Below are 4,501 nucleotides of genomic sequence, written 5' to 3'. Positions count from 1 at the left end.
CCTGCAGGGCTTTGAAAATCATATTCAGGCTCTTGGAGCCAGTTAAAGAGTGGGAACAAATGGAGGAACGTGGGCCCAGTTGGTCCAGAGCTGGGGTCCTTCTTCCCAGTTGTGCACGGAGCAGGCCCCCGAGGGCAGGTCCTCATGGTGTCCAAAAAGGAAAGGGCCAGAAGAAGCGTGTATCTGGAATGTTCTTGCCCATGTTGGCTTAGGATCTGGTTTTATGGTTAGAGTATAATTCCTGACATTTCTACTTAAACCTTCAAAAAAGAAGGTTGTCTCCAGAGAGAAATAGGGGCAGGTGCATTTCAGTGTAAGCCAGGGCCTCAGGGTGCATTCAAAGGAAAACTGTCCAGACTGTATGTCTCAAGGTAGCAGCACTTTGAGAAGAGGCAGCAGATAGGCACACAACTAGTATTGGAAGACAAAGACTCGGTGTGTAGTAAGGCCAAGAGGGCCGTCAGCCCAGGATGTCCCCAGAGAGGCATTGAACTCTGGCACAGTGGTTCCCTGACATGGAGATGCCCAGTATGGAAGAGAGACTGACCACTCCCAACGTCAGGGCCGAGAAGCCTCTGCTCTCCTTATCAATCACGTCAACTTGGACAAATGTCCAATCACTGCTAAGACTTTATTTGCTTATCCAGAAAAGGGGATTACCCTTGCCTGGTACCCATCCTGGGCTATTATTGAAAGGGAAGTATGGAAAAGGACTTTGGGAATGCTAAGTACTGAGTAAATGTAGCTTTATTACCTTTGTGAAAACACAGCCTGTCTATGCAAGAACATCTTGTGCAGTGTGGAAGAAAGTCCAAACACAGATGGAAAAGGACCAGAGCCTGGCAGAAATACGGGAGGAAAAGCTGTGTACAAATGTGGAAGATTAAGACCATGGAGACTAAGAAGGCTTAGGATTTAAATTCAATTTAGAAAAACTCTGCACGCCAAACCACACTCCTGTTTCTGTGGCCAGTTGCCACCTCCAGCTGCGGCTCTGGTGGGACCTAGAATCAGAGGGGCTGCAGGTGTCTCCAGCCAGGCCCCACTGGCCAATGAGACCACAGCAATCCCTTCTTACCTGTGTCACGCTTACTTTCCTATCAAATACAATCTGTAGTGAGATCAACCTGAAGCATACGTAATGCTGTGCGTGTGTTACTGTGCTGCTGGGGAACTGGATGCAACTGGATGCAAATGGTCCTAATAAATGGCTGCAATGATTATCAGCGTTTAACACAACCAAGCACGGTTTATGTTAAGCGGCATTTTTTTTTCACGTTACTGGTTTCCCAATATTTGTAACGAGCTTCTCTCTTTCCTGGCCCTGCGTTCCACGTGACTGCTGTCACGATGATACTGGTGATGATCCTCCTGCCCACACAGACGGGCACACGCACACATTTCACACACACGAAGACAGAGGTCCTGAGTCATTCTGCCCAACAGGTTTAATGTTCTTCCCCTGACTGCCTAGGACCTTGTCCCTGGACTTAGAGCTTTGCTGTGGCCACCTGTCCCAGTGCAGTCTTCTCCCACCCCTCCCCCTGACTCAAGGTGGACTAATTCCCTTTGAAGCTCCCTCCCCAAATCCCCTCTTGGCTTGTGAATTACTGGACCACTGGACCATCAAGGAATCAGAGACCTTAGAGTTAGTGAGTCCTAGATAGACGTTTATGTGCCAGACCATCTAATGGAGTGGTGGCCTCTTGGCTCTGTTAACGTCCACCATTGATCTCTCAGCCTCTGTGCACTGCCTGGTATGTGAGAGGCTCGCACTAAGGACTATGTATTTGTTGAATTAAGAAAAAAAAAAAACCAAACTAACTCAGTCCTTTCATTTTACACTTAAAGGACTTGAGGTCCAGAGTAGTTAAGTGGCATGTCCAAGGTCACAAATATAATAAATGGCAGTGCTGGGACCCAAATGCCAGCCTTTGAACTTGTACCAGCCAGGGTCCCAGCAGGAAACAGATGTCACTCTCTAGTCAGGACAATTAATCTCAAGAATGTTCAAGACAGGAACTATTTATAAAGATGTGGGCTGGGTGTGAGGGCACCACAGTGGCTAATGTGGTGTCCCAGGGCTAGCAACAGTGGGGAGTCATGATGACCCTTAGACTTGGAGGTGCAGGGGACCTGAATCAGGTAGTGACCTGAGCCAGGAAGGAGAGGGCCCTGGGGAGAGGAGAAGTGCTCAGCCAGCCGTGAGCAGCCTGACTTCCTTCCCTGCCCTCCCTTCAGTCTCCTTGTGGGGCTCCCCATCGCTCAAACCCAGCAGGCAGCCAGAGGAGGAGGGTGCCCTGTTTATGGAGCCACTGCAGGTCAGCCTCCTGTGGGGGAAACGGGGAGAAGGGTGGATGGCGCACCTGGAGGGGCACATGGAGGATACTGCTGCCCAGCTTGAGATGCCTCTAGGGACTGTCTGGAGGCAGTGGATAATTAATTAACATCTATTAAGTCTCAGGGCTAAGCTCAAGGGAGGGGCACATAGGCTGTGTCTTCTGCTCCCCCAAGTACCCCCTGCCTGTTATTCTTCTATTAGATTTCCTTCATTTCTGTCTGCTCACAATGTTTGGTCTCCCGGTATTACATTTTTATTATAATAGTGCTTAGTGCCATTTCAGCTACACCAGGGTGATGTAAGAGGTGACAGGTGTGCATCCCAGAGAAAGGCCTGGGAGGGGAGGAGGATGGGGAGCCCCACTGGGGGAAGGGAGCCCCTTGGGCGGCCCAGTAGAAGAGCCCAGGGGACATACTCACCGTGTCTACAATTTTACCTCGGCCACCAGCCTCAGGCCAGTGTTTATTCCACCACACCTGCCATAAGATGTCAGGCTGGGGAAAGTAAGAACACTGCAGTATTGGAAAGAGGGCAACACAGGTGGGGAACAGGAGAGGCGAGGGAAGTGAAGATAGGGTGGGGGTGCTTTACCCAAGCCCCACTTTCTGAGCAGATCCCCAGTGAGAGGCAGTGTGTGCCCCTGTCAGGAAATACCAGCTTCCCAACTGCAAAAGAGAGCAAGAAGGAGCGACAACACAGCCTTCCTCCAGTGAATATTAGGATTCAGTAGCTCTGACAATTTGCCAGGTGGCTGCACTGCTGAAACGTGGATTAGAATTGGTCAAGCTTCCAAACCACCTGCCTGGAACAAACGTATTCAGAATCCCAAGGCTCACCATCCTGCAATCCCAGGATGTGTTTAATTGATGCTACCACTATTTAAAGGACACAATATCATCTGGCCCATATAATGGGAATAAATCCAAATCCCGTTTTTTTAAAATCAATTATCTCTCCTCCAGGGGCTTTTTTTTTTTTTTCCACACCTCAACTTCAATTCAGCTACAGTGGTCTGAATCTTTTGTCTCCCAGCCTTTTCCAAAGGAAGAGAATTACCTGGGAAGAGCCACTGGGGAGGGCTCTGGGCATCATATTTACGTTTTCAGATAAGAGGGAGCATTCAGACCCAGGGTCTCCCGCCTCCCCAGTGTAGAGAGAGACTTTGCAAACGACTCTGAGTGCTTTTTACTATTTGTTAAATTTGTGTGTGGGTTCAAAGATAGACCTTACATTCACGTAGTTCAAAAACCAGAGAGTACATAGAGGTTTGCTGGGCAGGCACCCATCCCTCCTGTCCCCGTCTCCGCCCACCCCACTGTTGCGTCTCATGAAGACTTCTGCAATTCATTTCTTTGTTTTCATCAAATACCAACATAGAAACATAGTTTTCTCTCATACATAAAAGATGGCCTATTTTTCAGATCTGTGTAAATTTTAAAATGACATTCTCCATAGAAATTTATTATAGAGGCCACAATACATTTTTACTGAAGATTTTTCATTGAAAACATTGTCTTGTAGAGTAAAATGCTCTAACTTCGGATCTAGGACCTACAGTACAGGTAGCATAATCACTGAGGCCTGAGGGCGCTAAGAGGGTTGCACACCCTGTCTGTTGCTTGAAAGGAGAGCGGTTAGCTGGGTACAGAAGACACAGCTAAGGCTCCATCTAGGGCCTTCAAGACCAGTGAGCTGAGCGCAGGGCCTCGGTAGAGGTCTGTCCCTGCTGTCTCACTCCTGAGACATTCCTCAGGCATTGAGCAAAAGAGGGCAGGAAGGTGGATCAAGGTGGATAGATTTTCAACAATAAGAAAGAACAAATGAGGCCTCCAAGGATGCCTGAACTGCAAGAGCAACAGTGGGGAAAGTTGCTCCATGCAGCCCGAGAGGATACGTGTGATAAAAAGGAATCTGGGGGCCGGAGTCTCTACATCTGATGGCGTCTTCCCCAGGGAACTTGAGGAAAGGTTGTATTGAGTGTTGGAAACGCTGCAGTCAGCAGCCTCCCTGCTCAAAATGCAGATGGAGACTTTGGATAAAGGTTCTGTGTGGCTTCCTAGGAAGAGGTGTTCATCCCCACTCATCCTGTCAGCTGGGATCTCGGGTGCAGCGCACAAACCGTGCAACTGGGCATACAGGCGGGCCTGAGTGCAGGGCGAA

The sequence above is a fragment of the Otolemur garnettii genome, unplaced genomic scaffold (genome assembly GCF_000181295.1).
Source record: "Otolemur garnettii isolate 467f Iridium unplaced genomic scaffold, OtoGar3 scaffold00236, whole genome shotgun sequence".
In the NCBI taxonomy this organism is placed as follows: Eukaryota; Metazoa; Chordata; class Mammalia; order Primates; family Galagidae; genus Otolemur; species Otolemur garnettii.
Note: the sequence above shows the minus strand (reverse complement) of the source record.